Source organism: Hyla sarda, unplaced genomic scaffold (assembly GCF_029499605.1).
Source record: "Hyla sarda isolate aHylSar1 unplaced genomic scaffold, aHylSar1.hap1 scaffold_540, whole genome shotgun sequence".
In the NCBI taxonomy this organism is placed as follows: Eukaryota; Metazoa; Chordata; class Amphibia; order Anura; family Hylidae; genus Hyla; species Hyla sarda.
In genome coordinates, this window is record NW_026610551.1 from 24,084 (window position 1) to 48,206 (window position 24,123).

At 45.5% G+C, this 24,123-nt stretch overlaps 7 non-coding genes and 2 pseudogenes across 7 annotated transcripts; all 9 read left to right on the forward strand.

Annotated features, from left to right (window-relative positions):
• Positions 1–1,817: 1,817 nt before the first annotated feature.
• LOC130339306 (U2 spliceosomal RNA) lies at positions 1,818–2,008 on the forward strand. The gene has a single exon (XR_008879697.1). It is a non-coding gene; the product is annotated as a U2 spliceosomal RNA (small nuclear RNA).
• A 2,088-nt stretch (positions 2,009–4,096) lies between these two features.
• LOC130339307 (U2 spliceosomal RNA) lies at positions 4,097–4,287 on the forward strand. The gene has a single exon (XR_008879698.1). It is a non-coding gene; the product is annotated as a U2 spliceosomal RNA (small nuclear RNA).
• Positions 4,288–6,371: 2,084 nt separating this feature from the next.
• On the forward strand, positions 6,372–6,481 carry LOC130339292 (U2 spliceosomal RNA; annotated as a pseudogene).
• Positions 6,482–7,244: 763 nt separating this feature from the next.
• Positions 7,245–7,425, forward strand: LOC130339280 (U2 spliceosomal RNA; annotated as a pseudogene).
• Positions 7,426–14,375: 6,950 nt separating this feature from the next.
• Positions 14,376–14,564, forward strand: LOC130339284 (U2 spliceosomal RNA). The gene has a single exon (XR_008879685.1). It is a non-coding gene; the product is annotated as a U2 spliceosomal RNA (small nuclear RNA).
• A 2,059-nt stretch (positions 14,565–16,623) lies between these two features.
• LOC130339309 (U2 spliceosomal RNA) lies at positions 16,624–16,814 on the forward strand. Its single transcript, XR_008879699.1, has one exon. It is a non-coding gene; the product is annotated as a U2 spliceosomal RNA (small nuclear RNA).
• Positions 16,815–18,911: 2,097 nt separating this feature from the next.
• LOC130339263 (U2 spliceosomal RNA) lies at positions 18,912–19,102 on the forward strand. Its single transcript, XR_008879668.1, has one exon. It is a non-coding gene; the product is annotated as a U2 spliceosomal RNA (small nuclear RNA).
• Positions 19,103–21,187: 2,085 nt separating this feature from the next.
• LOC130339268 (U2 spliceosomal RNA) lies at positions 21,188–21,378 on the forward strand. Its single transcript, XR_008879672.1, has one exon. It is a non-coding gene; the product is annotated as a U2 spliceosomal RNA (small nuclear RNA).
• A 2,083-nt stretch (positions 21,379–23,461) lies between these two features.
• Positions 23,462–23,652, forward strand: LOC130339310 (U2 spliceosomal RNA). Its single transcript, XR_008879700.1, has one exon. It is a non-coding gene; the product is annotated as a U2 spliceosomal RNA (small nuclear RNA).
• The last annotated feature ends 471 nt before the right edge of the window (positions 23,653–24,123 follow it).

The window sequence follows — 24,123 nt, forward strand, 5'->3', positions numbered from 1 at the left end:
AGCTGCCTTGATAGCGGGTGGGTGCTGAATGTTCCTAATTGACAAAATAAGATTAATGCTTATGAAGAAATATAAAATCTCATCCCTTCCCCAATATCGCGCCACACCCCTACCCCTTAATTCCCTGGTTGAACTTGATGGACATATGTCTTTTTTCGACCGTACTAACTATGTAACTATGTAACATAACATGGGGGGGGGGGGTCTCCTGGCTGTTCACACAGGTGTGTCATTGCTGTACATTGACCATGCATTGCTTCTGTGGTATTGCAAAGGCAAAGACAAATGCTTCCAGCCATCCATTGCACTAATGGATTGGTCATCAGCTGGCTGTCTATGTCCCGCATCAATATAGACCAAAGTACAGAGGGTTAGGCTATGCTATTGTGCACCTACCTGATGCATCAGAAGGTGCGAGGCCCTTGCTAAATTCTGTGCACAGACTTTGAGATCTATACTTTAGACTGTATCTAAACCTGCTCCAACATGGACTGACATTCTGGCCTACTTTCAGCCGATGCGACTTGTCTGTCGCTGAACAGTCGCTTTTTATGTATTCAGCACCTATGTATAATGTTGTAAAAATGCTCTAGAAGCTAAAGTCGCAGAAATGTCACACATATTTGGCCTGCAACTTTCTGTGCGACAAATTCAGACAGGAAAAATCAGTATAAATCCTTAGAAAATTATCCCCCAGTGTCTCCATCTGCTGGCGGTATTGAATAAGCATTGCTGCACTGATGGGGTATGCATTAGACGAAAAAAAAGAAGAAAAAGAAGAATAATACGCCCAGAAAAGAGGCGAAAAGGAGAAAAACGTAAAAAAACGTGAAAAAAAAAGTAAGAGGAAGAGAAGGGAAAAAAAGGTGGAAATGGGTTTAAAAGTGATTTCGGCGGAGAAATATATATATATATATATATATATATATATATATATATATATACGCGCACACACACACATATATATAAACGTATTCTCCGTTGAGATATTGCAGCCGCTGCTGTGTCCAGGCCCAGGAGCCTTAGCACTGTGCTGTGATGTCACTCAATACCACTGACATCACTAGGTGTAAACAACATCTCTCCTTTGCTGTGTATGTGACTATGGAGCTGTTTGGTGATGCCGTCTATTATGGCCTTCATAGAAGCAACAGGAGATTGTTGCATCCATCTAGAACCCTCAGAACTACAGTGCTATGATTTCACTCACTTCCACAGGCCTTGCAGAGTGTAAACAACAACAACCCAGCTTTGTTGTGTATGTAACCATAGGGATTTGTGATGTCACCTAGAACCTTCACAGCAGCGACAGCTTTATGAGGAGCATCAGCACTGCTCTGCCTGAGCAGAACCATCACCGCCATAGGTTGTCAAATAACCCGGGTTTAACCCACACAGGTAAGTCCAATGGGGTGCAGGCATGTCCTCTATGCTTACAGCTTCCCGTGGGTGTTGGTTTGATACCGTTTGGGGACAGCCAAGGAGGCATCTGCAGGCAACAAAGGTAGGTGTGTGCTTGTGTGTGTGTTTCCTATGCAGATCCTAAGCCCAGTGTCACATGCAAGTAGGAGGAGTAAGAAGGGTTCCTGGCAAATCCGGGTTATGGATTGCATTTAAAAAGGCCCCGTGGGAGTGCAATGGGCCCCTGTCTTGCTGCTTAGCAATAATGGTATGGGTTTAGGTTCTGCTGTGTGTACTGGTGGTTGACTGCCCCCCAGCCCAGAGTGTGCATGGAAAATTGTCTGGCAGCCTCCCTGACAGCAAGCAGTGATAGTGCCCATGAAGGGCACCTTGTTGGGCCCGCCCCTTTCACGGTTATCGCTTCTCGGCCTTTTGGCTAAGATCAAGTGTAGTATCTGTTCTTATCAGTTTAATATCTGATACGTCCCCTATCTGGGGACCATATATTAAATGGATTTTTGAGAACGGGGGCCGATTTCGAAGCTTGCTTCCGTCGCCCTATGCATTGACCCGATATGGCAGTATCTTCGGGTACAGTGCACCACCCCCTTACAGGGTTAAAAAGAAAGATTCCTACTTTCATTGCTACCTGCTTGCTGGCTAGCCAGCTAGCCAGCCCTGTGGGCCTTGCTGCTGCTGCAGCCAAAAAACAAAAGGTGGTGCTGCTGCTGCTTCTGCTGCTTCTGCTTCTGCTTGTGTCTGGCCGCTGTTGGAGCGTCCAGGCACAGGACTTCTGCTGCTGCTGACTAAATGGCCTCCTTAATTGGATCATTTGAGTAGCCAGCACACCTGTGCAGGTAGGGCATGACATGATAGGCAGCTGCCTTGATAGCGGGTGGGTGCTGAATCTTCCTAATTGACAAAATAAGATTAATGCTTATGAAGAAATATAAAATCTCATCCCTTCCCCAATATCGCGCCACACCCCTACCCCTTAATTCCCTGGTTGAACTTGATGGACATATGTCTTTTTTCGACCGTACTAACTATGTAACTATGTAACATAACATGGGGGGGGGGGGTCTCCTGGCTGTTCACACAGGTGTGTCATTGCTGTACATTGACCATGCATTGCTTCTGTGGTATTGCAAAGGCAAAGACAAATGCTTCCAGCCATCCATTGCACTAATGGATTGGTCATCAGCTGGCTGTCTATGTCCCGCATCAATATAGACCAAAGTACAGAGGGTTAGGATATGCTATTGTGCACCTACCTGATGCATCAGAAGATGCGAGGCCCTTGCTAAATTCTGTGCACAGACTTTGAGATCTATACTTTAGACTGTATCTAAACCTGCTCCAACATGGACTGACATTCTGGCCTACTTTCAGCCGATGCGACTTGTCTGTCGCTGAACAGTCGCTTTTTATGTATTCAGCACCTATGTATAATGTTGTAAAAATGCTCTAGAAGCTAAAGTCGCAGAAATGTCACACATATTTGGCCTGCAACTTTCTGTGCGACAAATTCAGACAGGAAAAATCAGTATAAATCCTTAGAAAATTATCCCCCAGTGTCTCCATCTGCTGGCGGTATTGAATAAGCATTGCTGCACTGATGGGGTATGCATTAGACGAAAAAAAAGAAGAAAAAGAAGAATAATACGCCCAGAAAAGAGGCGAAAAGGAGAAAAACGTAAAAAAACGTGAAAAAAAAAGTAAGAGGAAGAGAAGGGAAAAAAAGGTGGAAATGGGTTTAAAAGTGATTTCGGCGGAGAAATATATATATATATATATATATATATATATATATATATATATACGCGCACACACACACATATATATAAACGTATTCTCCGTTGAGATATTGCAGCCGCTGCTGTGTCCAGGCCCAGGAGCCTTAGCACTGTGCTGTGATGTCACTCAATACCACTGACATCACTAGGTGTAAACAACATCTCTCCTTTGCTGTGTATGTGACTATGGAGCTGTTTGGTGATGCCGTCTATTATGGCCTTCATAGAAGCAACAGGAGATTGTTGCATCCATCTAGAACCCTCAGAACTACAGTGCTATGATGTCACTCACTTCCACAGGCCTTGCAGAGTGTAAACAACAACAACCCAGCTTTGTTGTGTATGTAACCATAGGGATTTGTGATGTCACCTAGAACCTTCACAGCAGCGACAGCTTTATGAGGAGCATCAGCACTGCTCTGCCTGAGCAGAACCATCACCGCCATAGGTTGTCAAATAACCCGGGTTTAACCCACACAGGTAAGTCCAATGGGGTGCAGGCATGTCCTCTATGCTTACAGCTTCCCGTGGGTGTTGGTTTGATACCGTTTGGGGACAGCCAAGGAGGCATCTGCAGGCAACAAAGGTAGGTGTGTGCTTGTGTGTGTGTTTCCTATGCAGATCCTAAGCCCAGTGTCACATGCAAGTAGGAGGAGTAAGAAGGGTTCCTGGCAAATCCGGGTTATGGATTGCATTTAAAAAGGCCCCGTGGGAGTGCAATGGGCCCCTGTCTTGCTGCTTAGCAATAATGGTATGGGTTTAGGTTCTGCTGTGTGTACTGGTGGTTGACTGCCCCCCAGCCCAGAGTGTGCATGGAAAATTGTCTGGCAGCCTCCCTGACAGCAAGCAGTGATAGTGCCCATGAAGGGCACCTTGTTGGGCCTGCCTCTTTCACGGTTATCGCTTCTCGGCCTTTTGGCTAAGATCAAGTGTAGTATCTGTTCTTATCAGTTTAATATCTGATACGTCCCCTATCTGGGGACCATATATTAAATGGATTTTTGAGAACGGGGGCCGATTTCGAAGCTTGCTTCCGTCGCCCTATGCATTGACCCGATATGGCAGTATCTTCGGGTACAGTGCACCACCCCCTTACAGGGTTAAAAAGAAAGATTCCTACTTTCATTGCTACCTGCTTGCTGGCTAGCCAGCTAGCCAGCCCTGTGGGCCTTGCTGCTGCTGCAGCCAAAAAACAAAAGGTGGTGCTGCTGCTGCTTCTGCTTCTGCTTGTGTCTGGCCGCTGTTGGAGCGTCCAGGCACAGGACTTCTGCTGCTGCTGACTAAATGGCCTCCTTAATTGGATCATTTGAGTAGCCAGCACACCTGTGCAGGTAGGGCATGACATGATAGGCAGCTGCCTTGATAGCGGGTGGGTGCTGAATGTTCCTAATTGACAAAATAAGATTAATGCTTATGAAGAAATATAAAATCTCATCCCTTCCCCAATATCGCGCCACACCCCTACCCCTTAATTCCCTGGTTGAACTTGATGGACATATGTCTTTTTTCGACCGTACTAACTATGTAACTATGTAACATAACATGGGGGGGGGGGGGGGGTCTCCTGGCTGTTCACACAGGTGTGTCATTGCTGTACATTGACCATGCATTGCTTCTGTGGTATTGCAAAGGCAAAGACAAATGCTTCCAGCCATCCATTGCACTAATGGATTGGTCATCAGCTGGCTGTCTATGTCCCGCATCAATATAGACCAAAGTACAGAGGGTTAGGCTATGCTATTGTGCACCTACCTGATGCATCAGAAGGTGCGAGGCCCTTGCTAAATTCTGTGCACAGACTTTGAGATCTATACTTTAGACTGTATCTAAACCTGCTCCAACATGGACTGACATTCTGGCCTACTTTCAGCCGATGCGACTTGTCTGTCGCTGAACAGTCGCTTTTTATGTATTCAGCACCTATGTATAATGTTGTAAAAATGCTCTAGAAGCTAAAGTCGCAGAAATGTCACACATATTTGGCCTGCAACTTTCTGTGCGACAAATTCAGACAGGAAAAATCAGTATAAATCCTTAGAAAATTATCCCCCAGTGTCTCCATCTGCTGGCGGTATTGAATAAGCATTGCTGCACTGATGGGGTATGCATTAGACGAAAAAAAAGAAGAAAAAGAAGAATAATACGCCCAGAAAAGAGGCGAAAAGGAGAAAAACGTAAAAAAACGTGAAAAAAAAGTAAGAGGAAGAGAAGGGAAAAAAAGGTGGAAATGGGTTTAAAAGTGATTTCGGCGGAGAAATATATATATATATATATATATATATATATATATATATATATATACGCGCACACACACACATATATATAAACGTATTCTCCGTTGAGATATTGCAGCCGCTGCTGTGTCCAGGCCCAGGAGCCTTAGCACTGTGCTGTGATGTCACTCAATACCACTGACATCACTAGGTGTAAACAACATCTCTCCTTTGCTGTGTATGTGACTATGGAGCTGTTTGGTGATGTCGTCTATTATGGCCTTCATAGAAGCAACAGGAGATTGTTGCATCCATCTAGAACCCTCAGAACTACAGTGCTATGATGTCACTCACTTCCACAGGCCTTGCAGAGTGTAAACAACAACAACCCAGCTTTGTTGTGTATGTAACCATAGGGATTTGTGATGTCACCTAGAACCTTCACAGCAGCGACAGCTTTATGAGGAGCATCAGCACTGCTCTGCCTGAGCAGAACCATCACCGCCATAGGTTGTCAAATAACCCGGGTTTAACCCACACAGGTAAGTCCAATGGGGTGCAGGCATGTCCTCTATGCTTACAGCTTCCCGTGGGTGTTGGTTTGATACCGTTTGGGGACAGCCAAGGAGGCATCTGCAGGCAACAAAGGTAGGTGTGTGCTTGTGTGTGTGTTTCCTATGCAGATCCTAAGCCCAGTGTCACATGCAAGTAGGAGGAGTAAGAAGGGTTCCTGGCAAATCCGGGTTATGGATTGCATTTAAAAAGGCCCCGTGGGAGTGCAATGGGCCCCTGTCTTGCTGCTTAGCAATAATGGTATGGGTTTAGGTTCTGCTGTGTGTACTGGTGGTTGACTGCCCCCCAGCCCAGAGTGTGCATGGAAAATTGTCTGGCAGCCTCCCTGACAGCAAGCAGTGATAGTGCCCATGAAGGGCACCTTGTTGGGCCCGCCCCTTTCACGGTTATCGCTTCTCGGCCTTTTGGCTAAGATCAAGTGTAGTATCTGTTCTTATCAGTTTTTCATGCCGGTGTACCGTAACGCCGGTATGGGGCTGGTGGGGATGGGTGCTGCATGGAGGATGCAGGTGTACCAGGGCTTTCCGGGGCTGGTTCTGAGGAATCAGCTCGACGGCTGCCCCGATGTGACCTGTTCCCTCCGGGTCTCGCCATGAGGCTGAGAGGGTCTAGAGCCGAGGTACTTTTGTGCCTCGGGGAGTGGTGACCCCGAGGTGCCGAAACTCACTGGGAGAATAGACTCACTGAGTTGAAGCACGGGCACCATAATCTCTTCACCTTGTGGCACTCACCTCTTGATTCCCGGCCTTCTGGCTAGGATCAGAGAAATTTTTATAGATCCGGCCGGATGTCCGGGCAGTATATCTGCACACATTCACTTATTTATTTCTTTTTTGTCTCACTGTGTCACTTTTTGCGTGTTGTGTGTTCACAGGATTTGTCAGGATGCGGTAGCCCTTCTGGGTGTCCCTCCTGGCGGTCTAGGGAGGTGTGTGTGGCCATTAGGTTCCGCACCTCCCTGCAAACACCCCGGGTACTCCTGCTTTGGCAGGGTACCTACCGTAATCGGCTCTGCGGGCAGATACCTTGGCTAACGCCAAGGGGGATGCCGGGAGCATTTGTGGTCCCCTAGTAGCTTCGGCGAAAAGGGACATCGAACCTGGAACCTCGCAGGTACCTTTTGGTCCGGAGGCGAAGGGTAAGGTTTGTTGGGGGGCCTCTCTCCTATCGGAGAAGGGCTTGCGATAGACCGCATCCTTTGTGCACGTTTTTTTAGTGTAACACGTTTGCACTTTTTCTTGCACTTTGGGTGAATCGAAAGCACGTTCCTCGGCTTTAGATAAAAAAAATCTGTTCTTATCAGTTTAATATCTGATACGTCCCCTATCTGGGGACCATATATTAAATGGATTTTTGAGAACGGGGGCCGATTTCGAAGCTTGCTTCCGTCGCCCTATGCATTGACCCGATATGGCAGTATCTTCGGGTACAGTGCACCACCCCCTTACAGGGTTAAAAAGAAAGATTCCTACTTTCATTGCTACCTGCTTGCTGGCTAGCCAGCTAGCCAGCCCTGTGGGCCTTGCTGCTGCTGCAGCCAAAAAACAAAAGGTGGTGCTGCTGCTGCTTCTGCTGCTTCTGCTTCTGTCTGGCCGCTGTTGGAGCGTCCAGGCACAGGACTTCTGCTGCTGCTGACTAAATGGCCTCCTTAATTGGATCATTTGAGTAGCCAGCACACCTGTGCAGGTAGGGCATGACATGATAGGCAGCTGCCTTGATAGCGGGTGGGTGCTGAATCTTCCTAATTGACAAAATAAGATTAATGCTTATGAAGAAATATAAAATCTCATCCCTTCCCCAATATCGCGCCACACCCCTACCCCTTAATTCCCTGGTTGAACTTGATGGACATATGTCTTTTTTCGACCGTACTAACTATGTAACTATGTAACATAACATGGGGGGGGGGGGTCTCCTGGCTGTTCACACAGGTGTGTCATTGCTGTACATTGACCATGCATTGCTTCTGTGGTATTGCAAAGGCAAAGACAAATGCTTCCAGCCATCCATTGCACTAATGGATTGGTCATCAGCTGGCTGTCTATGTCCCGCATCAATATAGACCAAAGTACAGAGGGTTAGGATATGCTATTGTGCACCTACCTGATGCATCAGAAGGTGCGAGGCCCTTGCTAAATTCTGTGCACAGACTTTGAGATCTATACTTTAGACTGTATCTAAACCTGCTCCAACATGGACTGACATTCTGGCCTACTTTCAGCCGATGCGACTTGTCTGTCGCTGAACAGTCGCTTTTTATGTATTCAGCACCTATGTATAATGTTGTAAAAATGCTCTAGAAGCTAAAGTCGCAGAAATGTCACACATATTTGGCCTGCAACTTTCTGTGCGACAAATTCAGACAGGAAAAATCAGTATAAATCCTTAGAAAATTATCCCCCAGTGTCTCCATCTGCTGGCGGTATTGAATAAGCATTGCTGCACTGATGGGGTATGCATTAGACGAAAAAAAAGAAGAAAAAGAAGAATAATACGCCCAGAAAAGAGGCGAAAAGGAGAAAAACGTAAAAAAACGTGAAAAAAAAAGTAAGAGGAAGAGAAGGGAAAAAAAGGTGGAAATGGGTTTAAAAGTGATTTCGGCGGAGAAATATATATATATATATATATATATATATATATATATACGCGCACACACACACATATATATAAACGTATTCTCCGTTGAGATATTGCAGCCGCTGCTGTGTCCAGGCCCAGGAGCCTTAGCACTGTGCTGTGATGTCACTCAATACCACTGACATCACTAGGTGTAAACAACATCTCTCCTTTGCTGTGTATGTGACTATGGAGCTGTTTGGTGATGCCGTCTATTATGGCCTTCATAGAAGCAACAGGAGATTGTTGCATCCATCTAGAACCCTCAGAACTACAGTGCTATGATGTCACTCACTTCCACAGGCCTTGCAGAGTGTAAACAACAACAACCCAGCTTTGTTGTGTATGTAACCATAGGGATTTGTGATGTCACCTAGAACCTTCACAGCAGCGACAGCTTTATGAGGAGCATCAGCACTGCTCTGCCTGAGCAGAACCATCACCGCCATAGGTTGTCAAATAACCCGGGTTTAACCCACACAGGTAAGTCCAATGGGGTGCAGGCATGTCCTCTATGCTTACAGCTTCCCGTGGGTGTTGGTTTGATACCGTTTGGGGACAGCCAAGGAGGCATCTGCAGGCAACAAAGGTAGGTGTGTGCTTGTGTGTGTGTTTCCTATGCAGATCCTAAGCCCAGTGTCACATGCAAGTAGGAGGAGTAAGAAGGGTTCCTGGCAAATCCGGGTTATGGATTGCATTTAAAAAGGCCCCGTGGGAGTGCAATGGGCCCCTGTCTTGCTGCTTAGCAATAATGGTATGGGTTTAGGTTCTGCTGTGTGTACTGGTGGTTGACTGCCCCCCAGCCCAGAGTGTGCATGGAAAATTGTCTGGCAGCCTCCCTGACAGCAAGCAGTGATAGTGCCCATGAAGGGCACCTTGTTGGGCCCGCCCCTTTCACGGTTATCGCTTCTCGGCCTTTTGGCTAAGATCGGGGTTTATTGCCTCGGTCGGCGCTGAGGGTGCGAGTGAACTGCGCCGCGACTAGCTGCGTAGGTGATCAAGACTGTGGTACTCGTTACCGACAGATTTGGAAAGATGGCTGGATCCAACATGTCTGCAGTGGAGAAGACCGTACGCATCAAGGTGCTAACCACGGATCGTCTAAGAAACAGCATTGAATACATCGGCCATACCATTGTGGAGCGACTGGCAGGATTTTCCTTGAGCGACCTCTTTTGTGTCCAGGAGAACAAGCGCCAAGGTATTTATGACGTGTCCTTCTTATATGATGCTGACTGCCAGAACTTTTATGAGTGCTTAAAACGGAACAGTGGAAGTGAGGTTTTGCGGGATGTGTCCTTTTATCCCCTTTTTGAAATGGGGACAAAGACTTTGTTTATCCACATGTACAATCCGTTTGTTGATGTCTCTATGATTAAGAACTTCTTGAGCATCTATTGTGAGTCTATTGCTGGTGGTACTAAGCAGACAAGCAGCATTGGTGTATTTAATGGCACGTATAAGTTCTTTGTGAAGTTGCGGCTTGATGGAGATTGCATTGGAGGCGTTAAGCACCCTCCGGCGAACTTTACCATTGCTGGTTTCAGAGGTTATCTCTATTACTACGGACAGCCATCTTTCTGTAGAAATTGTCTATTGTTTGGACATGTGAAGGAGGCCTGCCCTGGCAGTAAGAAATGCAGGAACTGTAAGCAACCGGGGCATGAGGCGGGTGCATGTCCACACCCGAGGACCTGTGACCTATGTGGGGAAGCTGGCCATGTGTACAAGAACTGTCCAGTGTTGAAGAGGAGGGAGGAGGAGAGGAGAATGGAAGAGGAAATGGTGGAGAGGAGGAGGGCAGCTGCAGCTGCGGCTGCAGTGGTTCCTGCAAGAGAGAGCGTTATTATTGGAGAGGTACAGAGTCCTGTGGTGGTAGAGGAGCAAGTGAAGGTGGTGGAGGAGCAAGTGGTGGTGGAGGAGGAGCAAATGGCGGTGCAAGTGGAAGAAGGGGAGATTGAGGATGCTCCCAGTCCCCCGGCTGAGGAGTCGCCGCAAATTGAAGAGTGGTCTTCTTCTGAGGGTGAAGACCGTGAGGAGAGACATAGAGAGAGAGAGGATGACTTTGATCTTTTTCGTCCCCCCAAGAAGACGGCCAGGAAGCTTTCTGGTGGACAGATGGAGTCGACGCTGGTGGCTACGGACAATCGGTATCAACCGCTATCTGAGAGCGACATGGATGCGTGCTCTGCGGGAGAAGCTTCTCCCACACCGCTGAGGAAAGCTACCTAAATAACTTTCTTCTTTTCTGTCAAATTCTTCCTTAGGGTTGTTAAGATGGTGGTATGTCTTTTTTAGTCGGTTCTATAAACGTTAGAGTCTTTAGAAGTAAAGTCAGAAGGACAGTAATTTTGGAGGACTTGGCAGGGAAAAAAGCGGACATTATTTGTTTGCAGGAATGTGGGCTAAATGATATTCCGGGGAAGGGAGAATGGGCTTATGGTCCTGCTGTTTGGTCGGTGTCTGGGCATAATAGGAATGATGGGGTAGGGGTGCTTTTTAAGAGCTTTAAGTTTGAAGTTTGTAGTTATGTGGTAATAGAGGAGGGGAGGTGTATCATGGTGGAGGTTAAGGTGCAGGGGGTTAAATTTAGGTTGATAAATGTGTATGCGCCGGTAAGGAGGGAGGAGCGGGTGGGGTTGTTGGAGGTAATTAAGAGGTTTCTGCCGGGTAAAATACCTTTGGTGTGGGTGGGGGATTTCAATTGTGAAATTGAGGGGAATGTGGATGTATCTGGGAATATTCTTAAAAGTATGGTGTGTGACTTTAAGTTAAAGGATGTGGCTGAAGCGTGTGGAGTGTGTCCTTTGTTAGATACATATTATTCTGATAGTGGAAGTCATAGTTCCAGACTTGATATGTGTTTTGTGTCTAAGGGTGTGTTATGTAAGAATTATATGCAAGAAAAAGTAGGATATTCAGATCATGAGTATGTGTGTTGTGAGTTAGTATTGGATGCAGATTGTGTGAGTGGGAGGGGTGTATGGAAATTAAATGTTAAATTGTTGGAAGTGGAAGGAGTGTATGATAGATATGTTAATAAGTATAGGGGTTGGTGTAAGAAAAAGAATGATTTTCCTGATATATTGTGTTGGTGGGAATGGGTTAAGGGTCAAACAAAAGTTTTCTTTAAAAGAGAGGGATATAAGCGGAATGCTGGGAGGAAGAAGAAGTATGAATGGTTGAATAAAAGATTGGTGTTTCTCAATAAGTTAAAGAAGTATGGCTGGAGTGTGGGTGAGCAGATTGAGGTTGTGAAGAGTGATCTAAAAAATTGGTTGAATGAGAAAGGTAAAGAGTTGATGTATCAAGCAAAACTTGATAAGTTAGAGAAAGATGAGAAATGTTCGAGATATTTCTTTAAAAAAGTTATTGGGAAGAGAGAGGATATGGTAAGAGTGTATGATGATGATGGCTGTCTGGTTAAAGGAAAAGCTGTGTTGGGAGTGGTTAAAAGTTTTTATGAAGAGTTGTATGCGGTAAAAGATTGTGAAGAGGACTTGCAGGATGAAGTGTTGAGAGTGCTTGATAAGAGGGTGGATGGTAGTGAATATGGGACTCTGATGAGAGAGATTGGAGAGGAGGAAGTGAAGAGGACTGTGGATAGTATGTCAAGAAATAAAACGCCTGGAGAGGATGGGTTGCCTGTTGAATTTTATGCTTGGATTTGGGATGTTGTGAAGGATGATTTGGTGGAAGTGTATAGGTATATGTGGAGGAAGGAGAGAATGGTGGAAAGTATGAAGAGTGGAGTGGTTGTGTTGATTTATAAGAAAGGTGATGTGAATGATGTGAGGAATTGGAGGCCGATAACTTTGTTGAATGTAGATTATAAGGTGTTTGCTAAAATAATTACAAATAGGATGAGAGATGTGGTTGAGCAGGTGATTGGAGAAGAACAAGTGTGTGGAGTGCCTGGGAGAAGAATAAATGAAAATTTGTGTTTGTTGAGAGATTTGTTATGGGATAGTATGAGTAGGAAACAGGAGGTTAGAGTGATGTCGATAGATTTTGAAAAGGCGTTTGATCGTCTGTCACATAGGTTTTTGTTTAGAGTATTAGTGAGAATGGGATTCCCGGGTGATTTTGTAAATGTTGTAAGGATGCTGTATGATGGAGTATATAGTAAGGTTTTGATAAATGGTTGGATGTCTGAGAAGGTGAAAGTATGTTCTGGTGTAAGGCAGGGTTGTCCGTTGTCCCCTATGGCTTTTATATGTGCTATGGAGCCATTATTAGAGATGTTGCGGCGGGATAAGTGTGTTAGAGGGTTAAAAATTCCAGGGAGTGGTGGGAGAGAAGTCAAAGTTTTGGCCTACATGGATGATGTGTGTATTTTGGGAGAGTCTGTGGCTGTTATGAGAAGGGCAAAGTTACTAGTTGGATTGTTTTGTGGAGCGTCTGGGTTTAAGGTGAATTGGGACAAAAGTGAGTATAAATGTTTTGGTAGTATGCAAGGAAGTGAGGATGTGGGTATGAAGAATATTGAAGGTGGTATTCAGGTTTTAGGTGTTAAAATGGATGAAAGATTGGATGGGAGAGAAAGTTGGGATGATGTAGAGAAGAGAGTGTCCAAAAAATTGAGTCTTTGGAGGTTGAGAGATTTGTCTATGGTTGGGAAAGTGCTGGTTGTGAAAAGTGTAATATTGCCTATTTTATTGTATGTGGCAATAGTGTTTCCGCCAAGTTATATGGTTTTAAGGAAGTTAAAAAGAATTTTGTTTGTGTTTTTTTGGGGTACAAAAGTGGAAAGAGTGAGGAGAGAAGTTGTGATGAAGGATGGTAGTAAGGGTGGAATGGGATTTCCAAATCTAGATGTGTATTTGGGGGTGAATGTGGTGTTTGCGGTTAGAAGGATGATGAGAGGAGAAAATAATTTTGCATGTATGTTGAGATATTTAGGTGGGCGTGTGTTATGCAAATTAGGTTGGCTGGAGAGAGATTTGAGAGTGCCTTATGCGTTTGTGTGCCCGAGTTGGTATTTGTATGTGGAAAAGTTTTTGGAGAGTTATAGGTTGATTGGTGTGAGAAAGGAGTTGTTTGAAAGTAAGAAGAATGTGTTTGGGTATGTCGCCGCAAGTGAGGTGGAGTGTCCGATTAATATGGTAAGAGGCCAGGATGTGTCTAAGGTGTGGAAGAGTTTAATGACAGATGGAATAACAAATAGACAGAGAGAGATAGGATGGCAGTGTTTGCATGGAGCCCTACCAGTAAGAGAGTTCCAAAGGAATAGAGGTATTGGAAGGAGTGAAATATGTCCGAGGGAAGATTGTAGTGGGGTTGAAAGTGTGATGCATGTGATTTGGAATTGTGACATGGCTCAGAATGTATGGAGAGGGATAGGTCCGTTGTGTAAGGAGTTGACTGGGATAAATAGGTTCTCATATGAGGTTGTGATGTTTGGTCTTAGTATGATTGGAAGAAAGAATGAAAGGGTGTTGTTTGTGTTGTTGGCGATTGTGAAGGAAGTCTTGTGGGATGTTAGAAATTTATATGTGTTTAAGAGAAAAGATGTGACTGTGGAAGGAAGTTTAAGAATGATTCTGGATAGGTTGTACACCGTTTATTTACGTGATAAAAAGAAATTAGGTGAAATAGATGCAGAGGGGATATGGAAATTTTTGAAGTGGAGACATGTTGTAAGGGTGTAATGGTGATGGTATTTGAATTTGTTTTGAATTTGCTTTGAACAAATAAAGAATGACCTAATGATGAGTTAGACTTCACCATGAGTCAAAAATGACGCATTATCTAAGTGGTGTTTAGTCTAAACCTGAAGGTTTATAAAAAAAAAAAAAAAAAAAAAAAAAAATCTGTTCTTATCAGTTTAATATCTGATACGTCCCCTATCTGGGGACCATATATTAAATGGATTTTTGAGAACGGGGGCCGATTTCGAAGCTTGCTTCCGTCGCCCTATGCATTGACCCGATATGGCAGTATCTTCGGGTACAGTGCACCACCCCCTTACAGGGTTAAAAAGAAAGATTCCTACTTTCATTGCTACCTGCTTGCTGGCTAGCCAGCTAGCCAGCCCTGTGGGCCTTGCTGCTGCTGCTGCTTCTGCTGCTTCTGCTTCTGCTTGTGTCTGGCCGCTGTTGGAGCGTCCAGGCACAGGACTTCTGCTGCTGCTGACTAAATGGCCTCCTTAATTGGATCATTTGAGTAGCCAGCACACCTGTGCAGGTAGGGCATGACATGATAGGCAGCTGCCTTGATAGCGGGTGGGTGCTGAATCTTCCTAATTGACAAAATAAGATTAATGGTTATGAAGAAATATAAAATCTCATCCCTTCCCCAATATCGCGCCACACCCCTACCCCTTAATTCCCTGGTTGAACTTGATGGACATATGTCTTTTTTCGACCGTACTAACTATGTAACTATGTAACATAACATGGGGGGGGGGGGGGGTCTCCTGGCTGTTCACACAGGTGTGTCATTGCTGTACATTGACCATGCATTGCTTCTGTGGTATTGCAAAGGCAAAGACAAATGCTTCCAGCCATCCATTGCACTAATGGATTGGTCATCAGCTGGCTGTCTATGTCCCGCATCAATATAGACCAAAGTACAGAGGGTTAGGCTATGCTATTGTGCACCTACCTGATGCATCAGAAGGTGCGAGGCCCTTGCTAAATTCTGTGCACAGACTTTGAGATCTATACTTTAGACTGTATCTAAACCTGCTCCAACATGGACTGACATTCTGGCCTACTTTCAGCCGATGCGACTTGTCTGTCGCTGAACAGTCGCTTTTTATGTATTCAGCACCTATGTATAATGTTGTAAAAATGCTCTAGAAGCTAAAGTCGCAGAAATGTCACACATATTTGGCCTGCAACTTTCTGTGCGACAAATTCAGACAGGAAAAATCAGTATAAATCCTTAGAAAATTATCCCCCAGTGTCTCCATCTGCTGGCGGTATTGAATAAGCATTGCTGCACTGATGGGGTATGCATTAGACGAAAAAAAAGAAGAAAAAGAAGAATAATACGCCCAGAAAAGAGGCGAAAAGGAGAAAAACGTAAAAAAACGTGAAAAAAAAGTAAGAGGAAGAGAAGGGAAAAAAAGGTGGAAATGGGTTTAAAAGTGATTTCGGCGGAGAAATATATATATATATATATATATATATATATATATATATATACGCGCACACACACACATATATATAAACGTATTCTCCGTTGAGATATTGCAGCCGCTGCTGTGTCCAGGCCCAGGAGCCTTAGCACTGTGCTGTGATGTCACTCAATACCACTGACATCACTAGGTGTAAACAACATCTCTCCTTTGCTGTGTATGTGACTATGGAGCTGTTTGGTGATGTCGTCTATTATGGCCTTCATAGAAGCAACAGGAGATTGTTGCATCCATCTAGAACCCTCAGAACTACAGTGCTATGATGTCACTCACTTCCACAGGCCTTGCAGAGTGTAAACAACAACAACCCAGCTTTGTTGTGTATGTAACCATAGGGATTTGTGATGTCACCTAGAACCTTCACAGCAGCGACAGCTTTATGAGGAGCATCAGCACTGCTCTGCCTGAGCAGAACCATCACCGCCATAGGTTGTCAAATAACCCGGGTTTAACCCACACAGGTAAGTCCAATGGGGTGCAGGCATGTCCTCTATGCTTACAGCTTCCCGTGGGTGTTGGTTTGATACCGTTTGGGGACAGCCAAGGAGGCATCTGCAGGCAACAAAGGTAGGTGTGTGCTTGTGTGTGTGTTTCCTATGCAGATCCTAAGCCCAGTGTCACATGCAAGTAGGAGGAGTAAGAAGGGTTCCTGGCAAATCCGGGTTATGGATTGCATTTAAAAAGGCCCCGTGGGAGTGCAATGGGCCCCTGTCTTGCTGCTTAGCAATAATGGTATGGGTTTAGGTTCTGCTGTGTGTACTGGTGGTTGACTGCCCCCCAGCCCAGAGTGTGCATGGAAAATTGTCTGGCAGCCTCCCTGACAGCAAGCAGTGATAGTGCCCATGAAGGGCACCTTGTTGGGCCCGCCCCTTTCACGGTTATCGCTTCTCGGCCTTTTGGCTAAGATCAAGTGTAGTATCTGTTCTTATCAGTTTAATATCTGATACGTCCCCTATCTGGGGACCATATATTAAATGGATTTTTGAGAACGGGGGCCGATTTCGAAGCTTGCTTCCGTCGCCCTATGCATTGACCCGATATGGCAGTATCTTCGGGTACAGTGCACCACCCCCTTACAGGGTTAAAAAGAAAGATTCCTACTTTCATTGCTACCTGCTTGCTGGCTAGCCAGCTAGCCAGCCCTGTGGGCCTTGCTGCTGCTGCAGCCAAAAAACAAAAGGTGGTGCTGCTGCTGCTTCTGCTGCTTCTGCTTCTGCTTGTGTCTGGCCGCTGTTGGAGCGTCCAGGCACAGGACTTCTGCTGCTGCTGACTAAATGGCCTCCTTAATTGGATCATTTGAGTAGCCAGCACACCTGTGCAGGTAGGGCATGACATGATAGGCAGCTGCCTTGATAGCGGGTGGGTGCTGAATGTTCCTAATTGACAAAATAAGATTAATGCTTATGAAGAAATATAAAATCTCATCCCTTCCCCAATATCGCGCCACACCCCTACCCCTTAATTCCCTGGTTGAACTTGATGGACATATGTCTTTTTTCGACCGTACTAACTATGTAACTATGTAACATAACATGGGGGGGGGGGGGGGGGGTCTCCTGGCTGTTCACACAGGTGTGTCATTGCTGTACATTGACCATGCATTGCTTCTGTGGTATTGCAAAGGCAAAGACAAATGCTTCCAGCCATCCATTGCACTAATGGATTGGTCATCAGCTGGCTGTCTATGTCCCGCATCAATATAGACCAAAGTACAGAGGGTTAGGCTATGCTATTGTGCACCTACCTGATGCATCAGAAGGTGCGAGGCCCTTGCTAAATTCTGTGCACAGACTTTGAGATCTATACTTTAGACTGTATCTAAACCTGCTCCAACATGGACTGACATTCTGGCCTACTTTCAGCCGATGCGACTTGTCTGTCGCTGAACAGTCGCTTTTTATGTATTCAGCACCTATGTATAATGTTGTAAAAATGCTCTAGAAGCTAAAGTCGCAGAAATGTCACACATATTTGGCCTGCAACTTTCTGTGCGACAAATTCAGACAGGAAAAATCAGTATAAATCCTTAGAAAATTATCCCCCAGTGTCTCCATCTGCTGGCGGTATTGAATAAGCATTGCTGCACTGATGGGGTATGCATTAGACGAAAAAAAAGAAGAAAAAGAAGAATAATACGCCCAGAAAAGAGGCGAAAAGGAGAAAAACGTAAAAAAACGTGAAAAAAAAGTAAGAGGAAGAGAAGGGAAAAAAAGGTGGAAATGGGTTTAAAAGTGATTTCGGCGGAGAAATATATATATATATATATATATATATATATATATATATATATATATACGCGCACACACACACATATATATAAACGTATTCTCCGTTGAGATATTGCAGCCGCTGCTGTGTCCAGGCCCAGGAGCCTTAGCACTGTGCTGTGATGTCACTCAATACCACTGACATCACTAGGTGTAAACAACATCTCTCCTTTGCTGTGTATGTGACTATGGAGCTGTTTGGTGATGTCGTCTATTATGGCCTTCATAGAAGCAACAGGAGATTGTTGCATCCATCTAGAACCCTCAGAACTACAGTGCTATGATGTCACTCACTTCCACAGGCCTTGCAGAGTGTAAACAACAACAACCCAGCTTTGTTGTGTATGTAACCATAGGGATTTGTGATGTCACCTAGAACCTTCACAGCAGCGACAGCTTTATGAGGAGCATCAGCACTGCTCTGCCTGAGCAGAACCATCACCGCCATAGGTTGTCAAATAACCCGGGTTTAACCCACACAGGTAAGTCCAATGGGGTGCAGGCATGTCCTCTATGCTTACAGCTTCCCGTGGGTGTTGGTTTGATACCGTTTGGGGACAGCCAAGGAGGCATCTGCAGGCAACAAAGGTAGGTGTGTGCTTGTGTGTGTGTTTCCTATGCAGATCCTAAGCCCAGTGTCACATGCAAGTAGGAGGAGTAAGAAGGGTTCCTGGCAAATCCGGGTTATGGATTGCATTTAAAAAGGCCCCGTGGGAGTGCAATGGGCCCCTGTCTTGCTGCTTAGCAATAATGGTATGGGTTTAGGTTCTGCTGTGTGTACTGGTGGTTGACTGCCCCCCAGCCCAGAGTGTGCATGGAAAATTGTCTGGCAGCCTCCCTGACAGCAAGCAGTGATAGTGCCCATGAAGGGCACCTTGTTGGGCCCGCCCCTTTCACGGTTATTGCTTCTCGGCCTTTTGGCTAAGATCAAGTGTAGTATCTGTTCTTATCAGTTTAATATCTGATACGTCCCCTATCTGGGGACCATATATTAAATGGATTTTTGAGAACGGGGGCCGATTTCGAAGCTTGCTTCCGTCGCCCTATGCATTGACCCGATATGGCAGTATCTTCGGGTACAGTGCACCACCCCCTTACAGGGTTAAAAAGAAAGATTCCTACTTTCATTGCTACCTGCTTGCTGGCTAGCCAGCTAGCCAGCCCTGTGGGCCTTGCTGCTGCTGCAGCCAAAAAACAAAAGGTGGTGCTGCTGCTGCTTCTGCTGCTTCTGCTTCTGCTTGTGTCTGGCCGCTGTTGGAGCGTCCAGGCACAGGACTTCTGCTGCTGCTGACTAAATGGCCTCCTTAATTGGATCATTTGAGTAGCCAGCACACCTGTGCAGGTAGGGCATGACATGATAGGCAGCTGCCTTGATAGCGGGTGGGTGCTGAATGTTCCTAATTGACAAAATAAGATTAATGCTTATGAAGAAATATAAAATCTCATCCCTTCCCCAATATCGCGCCACACCCCTACCCCTTAATTCCCTGGTTGAACTTGATGGACATATGTCTTTTTTCGACCGTACTAACTATGTAACTATGTAACATAACATGGGGGGGGGGGGTCTCCTGGCTGTTCACACAGGTGTGTCATTGCTGTACATTGACCATGCATTGCTTCTGTGGTATTGCAAAGGCAAAGACAAATGCTTCCAGCCATCCATTGCACTAATGGATTGGTCATCAGCTGGCTGTCTATGTCCCGCATCAATATAGACCAAAGTACAGAGGGTTAGGCTATGCTATTGTGCACCTACCTGATGCATCAGAAGGTGCGAGGCCCTTGCTAAATTCTGTGCACAGACTTTGAGATCTATACTTTAGACTGTATCTAAACCTGCTCCAACATGGACTGACATTCTGGCCTACTTTCAGCCGATGCGACTTGTCTGTCGCTGAACAGTCGCTTTTTATGTATTCAGCACCTATGTATAATGTTGTAAAAATGCTCTAGAAGCTAAAGTCGCAGAAATGTCACACATATTTGGCCTGCAACTTTCTGTGCGACAAATTCAGACAGGAAAAATCAGTATAAATCCTTAGAAAATTATCCCCCAGTGTCTCCATCTGCTGGCGGTATTGAATAAGCATTGCTGCACTGATGGGGTATGCATTAGACGAAAAAAAAGAAGAAAAAGAAGAATAATACGCCCAGAAAAGAGGCGAAAAGGAGAAAAACGTAAAAAAACGTGAAAAAAAAGTAAGAGGAAGAGAAGGGAAAAAAAGGTGGAAATGGGTTTAAAAGTGATTTCGGCGGAGAAATATATATATATATATATATATATATATATATATATATATACGCGCACACACACACATATATATAAACGTATTCTCCGTTGAGATATTGCAGCCGCTGCTGTGTCCAGGCCCAGGAGCCTTAGCACTGTGCTGTGATGTCACTCAATACCACTGACATCACTAGGTGTAAACAACATCTCTCCTTTGCTGTGTATGTGACTATGGAGCTGTTTGGTGATGTCGTCTATTATGGCCTTCATAGAAGCAACAGGAGATTGTTGCATCCATCTAGAACCCTCAGAACTACAGTGCTATGATGTCACTCACTTCCACAGGCCTTGCAGAGTGTAAACAACAACAACCCAGCTTTGTTGTGTATGTAACCATAGGGATTTGTGATGTCACCTAGAACCTTCACAGCAGCGACAGCTTTATGAGGAGCATCAGCACTGCTCTGCCTGAGCAGAACCATCACCGCCATAGGTTGTCAAATAACCCGGGTTTAACCCACACAGGTAAGTCCAATGGGGTGCAGGCATGTCCTCTATGCTTACAGCTTCCCGTGGGTGTTGGTTTGATACCGTTTGGGGACAGCCAAGGAGGCATCTGCAGGCAACAAAGGTAGGTGTGTGCTTGTGTGTGTGTTTCCTATGCAGATCCTAAGCCCAGTGTCACATGCAAGTAGGAGGAGTAAGAAGGGTTCCTGGCAAATCCGGGTTATGGATTGCATTTAAAAAGGCCCCGTGGGAGTGCAATGGGCCCCTGTCTTGCTGCTTAGCAATAATGGTATGGGTTTAGGTTCTGCTGTGTGTACTGGTGGTTGACTGCCCCCCAGCCCAGAGTGTGCATGGAAAATTGTCTGGCAGCCTCCCTGACAGCAAGCAGTGATAGTGCCCATGAAGGGCACCTTGTTGGGCCCGCCCCTTTCACGGTTATCGCTTCTCGGCTTTTTGGCTAAGATCAAGTGTAGTATCTGTTCTTATCAGTTTAATATCTGATACGTCCCCTATCTGGGGACCATATATTAAATGGATTTTTGAGAACGGGGGCCGATTTCGAAGCTTGCTTCCGTCGCCCTATGCATTGACCCGATATGGCAGTATCTTCGGGTACAGTGCACCACCCCCTTACAGGGTTAAAAAGAAAGATTCCTACTTTCATTGCTACCTGCTTGCTGGCTAGCCAGCTAGCCAGCCCTGTGGGCCTTGCTGCTGCTGCAGCCAAAAAACAAAAGGTGGTGCTGCTGCTGCTTCTGCTGCTTCTGCTTCTGCCTGGCCGCTGTTGGAGCGTCCAGGCACAGGACTTCTGCTGCTGCTGACTAAATGGCCTCCTTAATTGGATCATTTGAGTAGCCAGCACACCTGTGCAGGTAGGGCATGACATGATAGGCAGCTGCCTTGATAGCGGGTGGGTGCTGAATGTTCCTAATTGACAAAATAAGATTAATGCTTATGAAGAAATATAAAATCTCATCCCTTCCCCAATATCGCGCCACACCCCTACCCCTTAATTCCCTGGTTGAACTTGATGGACATATGTCTTTTTTCGACCGTACTAACTATGTAACTATGTAACATAACATGGGGGGGGGGGGGGGGGGGGTCTCCTGGCTGTTCACACAGGTGTGTCATTGCTGTACATTGACCATGCATTGCTTCTGTGGTATTGCAAAGGCAAAGACAAATGCTTCCAGCCATCCATTGCACTAATGGATTGGTCATCAGCTGGCTGTCTATGTCCCGCATCAATATAGACCAAAGTACAGAGGGTTAGGCTATGCTATTGTGCACCTACCTGATGCATCAGAAGGTGCGAGGCCCTTGCTAAATTCTGTGCACAGACTTTGAGATCTATACTTTAGACTGTATCTAAACCTGCTCCAACATGGACTGACATTCTGGCCTACTTTCAGCCGATGTGACTTGTCTGTCGCTGAACAGTCGCTTTTTATGTATTCAGCACCTATGTATAATGTTGTAAAAATGCTCTAGAAGCTAAAGTCGCAGAAATGTCACACATATTTGGCCTGCAACTTTCTGTGCGACAAATTCAGACAGGAAAAATCAGTATAAATCCTTAGAAAATTATCCCCCAGTGTCTCCATCTGCTGGCGGTATTGAATAAGCATTGCTGCACTGATGGGGTATGCATTAGACGAAAAAAAAGAAGAAAAAGAAGAATAATACGCCCAGAAAAGAGGCGAAAAGGAGAAAAACGTAAAAAAACTTGAAAAAAAAGTAAGAGGAAGAGAAGGGAAAAAAAGGTGGAAATGGGTTTAAAAGTGATTTCGGCGGAGAAATATATATATATATATATATATATATATATATATATACGCGCACACACACACATATATATAAACGTATTCTCCGTTGAGATATTGCAGCCGCTGCTGTGTCCAGGCCCAGGAGCCTTAGCACTGTGCTGTGATGTCACTCAATACCACTGACATCACTAGGTGTAAACAACATCTCTCCTTTGCTGTGTATGTGACTATGGAGCTGTTTGGTGATGTCGTCTATTATGGCCTTCATAGAAGCAACAGGAGATTGTTGCATCCATCTAGAACCCTCAGAACTACAGTGCTATGATGTCACTCACTTCCACAGGCCTTGCAGAGTGTAAACAACAACAACCCAGCTTTGTTGTGTATGTAACCATAGGGATTTGTGATGTCACCTAGAACCTTCACAGCAGCGACAGCTTTATGAGGAGCATCAGCACTGCTCTGCCTGAGCAGAACCATCACCGCCATAGGTTGTCAAATAACCCGGGTTTAACCCACACAGGTAAGTCCAATGGGGTGCAGGCATGTCCTCTATGCTTACAGCTTCCCGTGGGTGTTGGTTTGATACCGTTTGGGGACAGCCAAGGAGGCATCTGCAGGCAACAAAGGTAGGTGTGTGCTTGTGTGTGTGTTTCCTATGCAGATCCTAAGCCCAGTGTCACATGCAAGTAGGAGGAGTAAGAAGGGTTCCTGGCAAATCCGGGTTATGGATTGCATTTAAAAAGGCCCCGTGGGAGTGCAATGGGCCCCTGTCTTGCTGCTTAGCAATAATGGTATGGGTTTAGGTTCTGCTGTGTGTACTGGTGGTTGACTGCCCCCCAGCCCAGAGTGTGCATGGAAAATTGTCTGGCAGCCTCCCTGACAGCAAGCAGTGATAGTGCCCATGAAGGGCACCTTGTTGGGCCCGCCCCTTTCACGGTTATCGCTTCTCGGCCTTTTGGCTAAGATCAAGTGTAGTATCTGTTCTTATCAGTTTAATATCTGATACGTCCCCTATCTGGGGACCATATATTAAATGGATTTTTGAGAACGGGGGCCGATTTCGAAGCTTGCTTCCGTCGCCCTATGCATTGACCCGATATGGCAGTATCTTCGGGTACAGTGCACCACCCCCTTACAGGGTTAAAAAGAAAGATTCCTACTTTCATTGCTACCTGCTTGCTAGCTAGCCAGCCCTGTGGGCCTTGCTGCTGCTGCAGCCAAAAAACAAAAGGTGGTGCTGCTGCTGCTTCTGCTGCTTCTGCTTCTGCTTGTGTCTGGCCGCTGTTGGAGCGTCCAGGCACAGGACTTCTGCTGCTGCTGACTAAATGGCCTCCTTAATTGGATCATTTGAGTAGCCAGCACACCTGTGCAGGTAGGGCATGACATGATAGGCAGCTGCCTTGATAGCGGGTGGGTGCTGAATGTTCCTAATTGACAAAATAAGATTAATGCTTATGAAGAAATATAAAATCTCATCCCTTCCCCAATATCGCGCCACACCCCTACCCCTTAATTCCCTGGTTGAACTTGATGGACATATGTCTTTTTTCGACCGTACTAACTATGTAACTATGTAACATAACATGGGGGGGGGGGGGGGT